At 45.2% G+C, this 7646-nt stretch overlaps 1 long non-coding RNA gene and 1 pseudogene across 1 annotated transcript; both read left to right on the forward strand.

Annotated features, from left to right (window-relative positions):
- Positions 1 to 324: 324 nt before the first annotated feature.
- On the forward strand, positions 325 to 5394 carry LOC102781625 (uncharacterized). Its single transcript, XR_437680.3, has 4 exons — positions 325 to 853; positions 1485 to 1918; positions 2121 to 2195; positions 4838 to 5394. It is a non-coding gene; the product is annotated as an uncharacterized LOC102781625 (long non-coding RNA).
- Positions 5395 to 5805: 411 nt separating this feature from the next.
- LOC148098762 (uncharacterized) lies at positions 5806 to 7230 on the forward strand (annotated as a pseudogene).
- Positions 7231 to 7646: the final 416 nt, after the last annotated feature.

Here is a 7646-nt window from a genome sequence, read left to right on the forward strand (position 1 = left end):
AATCAGCTGACACTGGTGCATAACATCTAGGGATTTCCATCTGGATAAGATCAGGAATCTCCTGCTCAGGCAAGCCATCTGTCACGAAGGCTAGGTGGCTGGATTGGGTCATCCCAGCCGAGCTGTTCCTTCCAAAGATCCTGTAACAGAATCTTGGCTTGTGTGGTGAATGGCACTATACTGTATAACCTAGCCAATCGTACTGACAGGTGAGTGTTTTGTAGACATTCCTCAGTGTGTCGATGTCTGTATTTGATGCGTGGTGGAGTTGGCGCAACAAAGCAGTGGTGTGGCATACCTCTGTATCCCATCAACAGTGACCCAGATTGTTGGCGTTGGAGTAGGTTTTAGAGCTTGCTGATCTTGCGTCGATCAAGTTACCTGCTTCTCGCTCACATAAGGCAGCATATCAATCTGACAAAGATGCTCAACATTCCTGAAAGGCTCGCAGGTCGGCACTGTTGTTGTGAACAGGCACTGCTGCTCGGATGCAGGGGTCTGGTCAATACTGGTAGGACCTTGGAGTAACCAACCAAGCTTGGTATAGACAGCGATGGGTCCCCCTGTTGGACCCAAATGAACTGGTTCTGTGGGTGTCAGGAGATGAGGCATGTCAGAGCCGATAAGCAGCAGAGGTTGAACATGGTCTACCAAAGGCAGAGGTAAGTCACGCAAGTGTTTATAGTGACGCTGGAGAATCTTCACTGGATGCAAATGTTCTGAGAGACCAAGAGCATCAGCGGTGAATGCCTTGTGTATATGATACTTCTCCCCAGATTTGTAGGGGGAGGATACTTGGAAGGAAACTGAGGCACTGCGAAGCTACACTACCTCTTGGTGGACAGTCCGCACGGTAAGTGTCTCAGACTGAGGGGTTCAAGCGTTGAACAGCTCGTGGTAAAATGATGCTTCATTCTGAGCTATCATCTAGTATTGCAAGAGTCTCCAGTGTTCGGTCTCCATTGTACAGCAATACCTTTACAACCTTTGGCATATGGCATATGTGTGTGTGTGCCCTGCAGGGGGTCTAGCGGCCTGGTAGGGTCCTGCGCAGTATCTTAGCTGTTCCTAGGACTGCACTGTTATGGACAGAGATCTCCGTAGTTGGTATCTGTAGCCAGTCTTGTCAATGATCTCATTGAGGGGGTCTAGGCCTATGCAGAACAGTAGTGGGGACAGAGAATCTCCTTGGTAGATCCCGCACCTGATGGTGACTTGTGCTATGGGCTTGAAGTTGGCCTCTAGTAATGTCCACCACATCTCCACTGAGTTCCTGAGTTCCAGCCTTATTTTAAGAGATAAATATATCGTCAAAGTTTATTAGATCTATTGCTAATAATTTGCACGTTCTTTTAGACACTGATTTATACACAGACAAATTCACGCAATTGGACTATGGTATGTGTGTGTCTTTGTGTGCTTCTTTTAAATAAGTTCTGTTTTGATGTCAGCGTTTTGAAACTTTGTAAACTTGCTACTTACAGATGCTATAGATCGAAGTGTGAGAAGAAGCATAAACCCATTTTTCAAGGCAATTTCGATGACATCATCTCTGTAGATCCTCTGGAGCTGAGTAACGTTGTCCGTGAAAGATCGCAACAAGGGGGAGAAGAAGAAGATGATGATGTTATTGTTGTTGACGTACACCAGGAAGAGAAGAATTAAAAAAAAAGATCTTAAAAGTGAAGGTAAACATGCTCAGGTCTCTGCCATTTTTTAAATACAAGAATATGACATGTAATTCATCCGATCCTGGCTCTAGCGCTCCTTCCGACCTTGAGTGGTATTATCGTGTACTAGATTGTCGCTTTTTGTTGTGTTTTTCTTTTCTTTTTCTTTTTTTATTTCTTGACAAAGGGAATCAGGAATATATCGAGCTGGGTCACCACTATAGACAATCCGGCAGAGGAGGAGGAAGGTAAATCGAATTGAGTTTTTTCTTTTTTTAAATACACAGGATATGACGTAGTCATTCAGCCGATCCATGCTATATTGCCCTTCCCGATCTGGAGTGGTATAACGTGTTGTAGAAAAGTTTGATCAATTCGCGCTCTCCCTCTCTCTTTAAAAAAATAATACATTCTCTGTTTTTTTTCTTTCATGCTTATGGTACCCAACAGAGGGAGTTGAAGCATCCCGAGCTCTCCCTCCTATCACACCCAAACCTTGCGGGCTGCACGTCAGGAGACTCGGAGGTAATTGACCGGGATGAACCGATCCTATAAATTTTAAAAAATTTGTTCAATTAAATTTTTAAGATAATTTACATAAAACTGGATATGTCACAATCTGATGTTGTATTAACAAAGCCCTGTAAAATGTGAATCAGCCCTATAAATAAATAAAAAAAATATGCGTAAACGATTCAAAGATAAGTGCAGCATCATTACCGGCAGGGGTGGCAGGAGGAGGAGGAGCAGCCTGCGGAGCATCAGCACGGAGGATCTCGGGTACAAAATCAAAACGAGGTTGTGACGCGTCACTATAACTTCTGCGTGCATGAGTGTTCCTCACTAATTTCCTTCCCAAAAACACTATAGCCATCCCCTCTCCCGAAAACTACGGGCGTCTGTCCAAAGCTTACTCACACGCGTCCATTCAGTGGTTGGAGTGGGAAGCTAAAATCCCTATTCCATACACGTTAAAGACGGAAAGAGAGAAAAAAAATAGGCCCATACTTTGTAGACGGTTACTCGGAGAGAGAGGGAGAGAGGTGGGTCTGGGAGTTTCTGGGATTCTTTTATCACAGCTGTCCTAAATGCCACAGGTCCGAGGAGATCTGCCCTCTGACTCGCACTCCGGCCAGTAGTACACTCACAGTAGCACAGGAACAGAGCGGGAGGGAAAGAGAGAGAAAGAGAGCCAGGGACAACAACAAGAGACAACATTGTCACATTAGAAAGGTATAGTAATCATCCACAATTATTTGTAGTTGCAGATGATAAAGAATTCAGAAAGTTTACACATGCTGTGAATCCTATGTGTGCAATTCCAAGCAGGAAAACACTCTCCCAAAAAATCATCCCAGGCTTATGTGAAAGAGAAAGTGCATCTTCTTTTTGTTTTGCATATTTTAATTTATATTTTATTGTGTTGTGGCTTGTGGCTCTCTTTCTCTCTCTGCTTTGTCTCTAGGGGCCACCGTATATATTTATATATAAACATTTATAAATAAAACCACGTTTTTTTTTTTTACATTAATTACATTTTTTACATTAATTACATTACATTAATTCCTTTTGTGCATAATTTATATTGTTGTTGATAATAAATTAATTAAAGCAACAAAACAACCTGAAGAGCCGGTTGGGAACCAAAAGAGCCAGCTCTTTTTATTGAGTTGAGCCGAAAGAGATGGCTCTCTAAAAAAGAGCTGGAATTCCCATCACTACTACCAATGTGAGCTCCGGGAGCTGAGAAACGCTTACTGCGTCCACACGGTCGTGATGAGGGAGCACGAATAGACCAAAATGAAAAATCAAACGAGGAGGTCAAACAGTTCCTGCAGAGCTAAGACGCTCCCGAACCTTTGTCCCCTCGTTCTGCCCTTTCTGAAGAACTGAAGAAGAACTGAAGAAGCTTCTCGGATGAGAGGTGAAACGTCTTCAAGCAACTTAAAGAAGTCCAGACGCTTTTCTTTCCAAGCTCCTTTGACTAAACACAGTCGTTATCAGGGTGTTGTTGTTCAGCTCCAGCCTTGAGACCGCAGCTGGCGCCAAAGGGGGTATCCGCATGAAGTGATGGTGGTTTTTACTTTAGTGCGAACAGCTCATATGAATTTCAAAGCAGTTCTACAGTCCAACACTGGTCTCTCAATCTCCCGTTGGAGAGCCGCGAGCTTCGCCATACTCGCGCTCTGTGATGTTGTCATTTCTTGTGCTCAAGGAGCCGATTTCTGAGAACTCACGGCAGTGTGCCTCCCCGAGATGTCATCCAATTTGCGCCCAGAGATCTTATTCTGAGTATTCACAGCAGCCGTAGCCTCTCCAAGATCTTATCCGTGCTGACTCAATGAGCCCATTTTGAGAAACTCACGCCTCTCCCATCATTCCAATCCCAGCGGGCAGCCTTGTGGGGGTTTGAACAGCCGGTTCTGCTTTCTTAATTCTTCGATAAGTTAGGGCCAAGCCAGCTCCGATCAGCCAGAACCCTGTTACCATGGTTAGATATCTTCAGCACTCAGGCTCACCCAAGCCCAAACGTCTCGTTGAGAAAGGGGTGTCAATTGCATTTAGGGACCAGCTGATCCAATCCATAATTCCTCTTTTAGATTTTAGAGAACAGACTGTGAGAATGTTCCAGGGAAAAGTAATACAAAAAACACGAGAGGAGGAGAGGAGAAAAGTGCGACCGCCTTCGTCAAGAGCAAGAGCAAGGAAATGCTTAAAGAAAATGCTTTCAATATTTTGTTATTTTTGATCAGATATGTGTTCTGAAATGTTTTTTTGTTTTTAAAATTTTTTGCAAAATATTTGATTCAATGTAGAAGGTGTAATAGTGAACATCTATTTCATGATTTCCATCATTTTCAAAAGGATTCTGTCATGGTCCCTGTGCCTGTTTGGCTGGCTCAGTGTGGCTACAAGTGTTTTTGTCTATCTTGTCCCTCCTCGCTCCCCTCTCGCGCTACCGGGGGCGGAGTTCATTGTGGGCTTCCGCACCTGCAAACAATCATCTGTGATCAGCACTCTCTCAAGCTCACTACTTAATGCAGCTGCTAGGATTGCCTTGTGGCTGGATTATTGTGTAACCCTTGTCAGTGTTTCCTTAATTCTTCGGCTTTCTTCAAGTTTTCTTTGTGCATCATTCTAATACTAATCTCCTCTCTCCATGCCAGACTCTGCATGCCCAGCCTGAGGACCTGCTGCTACTGATCTGTTGTGAGTGTGGTGAGTCGGTGAGGTGTGAGCATGAAGAGGAATCCCTGGGAGGAGAAGCCCCCATGTGTGAATAACCCGCTTGTGTTTTGACCTCACTGCCTTTGTGACCCCTGGAGACCCCAACCTCCTTTCCCTTTACCTGTACATAGTAGCACTTGGTGTAAGAAAAGAAACTAACTGATCTCTGTGATTCCAGTCTGCGTCTGAGTCCCTCCTGAGCTCGTGACAGATTCACTTGTTGAATAATGTTCATTGCAGTCTCATTTATGTTGATGTAAATATCTGGAATTATAACATTGTTTGTTTGAAGTTCTGGTAATGGCCCTTCTTCATGGAGGTGAGAGTTAACATAAATGTTATTTATAAATGACTGTATTCCAACATTGTTTGTGACACCTGTATGCCACAGCTGAAAAGGTGTCTGTCCTCCTTGTGTAGAGAGACTTCCACTTATTGACAAATTCTGTTAATGCTCTTTCAGTCCTTGGCAAATAAACATAATGCACACAAAAAAGATGTAGCTCATTCGGTGAATCCAGCATACCCTGTTCTTCCATAAAGTTAAAAATATTTATGAAGTGTCTTGATACAGCTCTGTTGGGTTCTGCCCACAGTCTTTCAGTTCTTTGGTTATGTACTGAAACACCTGTAGTAACACTGCCTACTCCTCTTCTCTGTAAGATAAAACGAGCAACCTGTATATTTTCCATACCATGATTACACCTGACCCTTAAGGGCAAACCTGTGGCGGAACACCAGGTGGCTCCACTCACACCCAAGTAGAAAGGAAGTGTTGGGGTGGAGATTTTGGCGCTTTTTGTATGTGGAGTTCTGGTGAATCCGTTAATAAAGTTGAAGTGAGACACTGAGACCTCTCCTGTTGTCTTTACATCCCTCCACATTGGTGGAGGCAACCTTAGCAAACATGCTAAGGTTCAAAGATGAAGCCAGCTCCGGCCTAGGAGCATCGGCTGCTGCCGGACTTCCACCTCCGCCGATGGCTGCGTTTGCTGTGGCTCTTAAGTTCCCGGATTTTTGGCTTCACGACCCTTCTTTATGGTTCGTGCACGTAGAAGCTCAGTTTGCTCTTCGTAGAGTTTCAGCCGATGATACCAACTACAACCATGTGGTGGCCTCACTTGACCCGCTGTCCACCCGCCGCATGATAACTCTCCTCTAGGACCCCCCTGCCCAAGGCAAATACACCGCCCTCAAGGCGTTACTCACTCTCTGATGCTGAGCGGGCCGAGGCACTCCTCTCCCTCGCGGGCCTGGGTGATGGTACCGCTCTCGAGCTCATGGAGAGCATGCTGTCCTTACTGGGCGCGGATGACAGAGGATTCCTCTTCACTCACATCTTCCTCCGATAGCTGCCGGCTCCGGTGCGCACTGGCCTTGCCAACTCCCCGCTATTGGCCACGAAGGATTACCGCTCCCATTGCGGAAGAGGTGGATTGCATCCTCCTGGCTACCAGGAGTTTTGGTGTCCAGGCAATTGTCCCCCACTCACCAGCGGCTTCCCCCGCCCCCTCACCAATACTCCAGGGGCCCTCCGACTTGTCAATGGTGGCTGGAATCACTGCATGGTGGCACAGCAGAAAAGGGCTTTGTTTTTATCACCAGAGTTTTGGAACGAAGGCACGGTGCTGTCTGCCACCTTGCAGTTTCAACACTCAGAGAAACACAGAAGAGCCTTCTTCCCCCGACTGGCTTGGACAGGCTAGCTGAAGGCTGCGGACCACTGCTAACTGCGGCTAATGGCTCCCCAACCAACCTTTCACCCTTCGGTGACCGTTTGCTTTCATTTGTAGTTCACTTTGTAGTTGCTGCTAGCCAGAGGTGGGTAGTAACGAGTTACATTTACTCCGTTACATTTACTTGAGTAAGTTTTTGAAAGAAATGTACTTTTAAAGTACCTTTTTTGCACGACACTTTTTACTTTTACTTGAGTACATTTATGAAGAAGAAATGGTACTTTTACTCCGCTACATTTGCAAAACTTGACTCGTTACTTTTTAAAAAAATAATTAGTTTAACACATTAGATAACATGCCGCCAGTGGAGTTTCCTGTAACTTTTTTACCAATAGGGCTTTGGAGCGTGATGTCACGGGGGTGGGTGTGGAAAGGATTTTGGCCTGATCCGCCATGTTCGGGGTTTAAGCGCAAGCGACGAAGGAGCAAAAGCACAGCCATGGTTCGTACTTGCTGTGTGGTCGGCTGCAATGTTCGATCTTACGATCGGCACGGGAATAAGCTTGGGTTGTCTTTTTATGCTTTCCCAAGCTGGAAGCAACATCAAGGAGCTCGGGTATCAGATGTTACCAAACGAAGGCGTCGAGCCTGGATAGCAGCCGTGAGATGAGCTGATATCAAGTTCGTACAGAACGACCATCTAATTTAAAGGCTCTTGCTCAAACATACTCGCACTACAAGGGTACACACACCATGAAATACCTGATCGGGATTACTCCACAAGGTGCAATTTCGTTCATTTCTAAGGGGTGGGGGGCCGTGCATCAGCTAAACACATCACAGAGCAATGTGGCATACTTAACAAGCTGTTACCAGGGGATGTAGTTTTGGCTGACAGAGGCTTTGACATCAGAAATGCGGTGGGAATGATGTGTGCGGAGGTTAAGATCCCAGCATGTTGTGTTTTGGTTAACATGTGCCCCAGTGTGGTAGTGAAACCAGACACACATGAGACTTGTTCTTGTTAATTAATGATTGTGAAAACTTTGAGTATGTCTCTGAAGAAATAGTA

This window comes from Neolamprologus brichardi, chromosome 14, assembly GCF_056152115.1.
Source record: "Neolamprologus brichardi isolate AB-2024 chromosome 14, ASM5615211v1, whole genome shotgun sequence".
NCBI classification, from domain to species: domain Eukaryota; kingdom Metazoa; phylum Chordata; class Actinopteri; order Cichliformes; family Cichlidae; genus Neolamprologus; species Neolamprologus brichardi.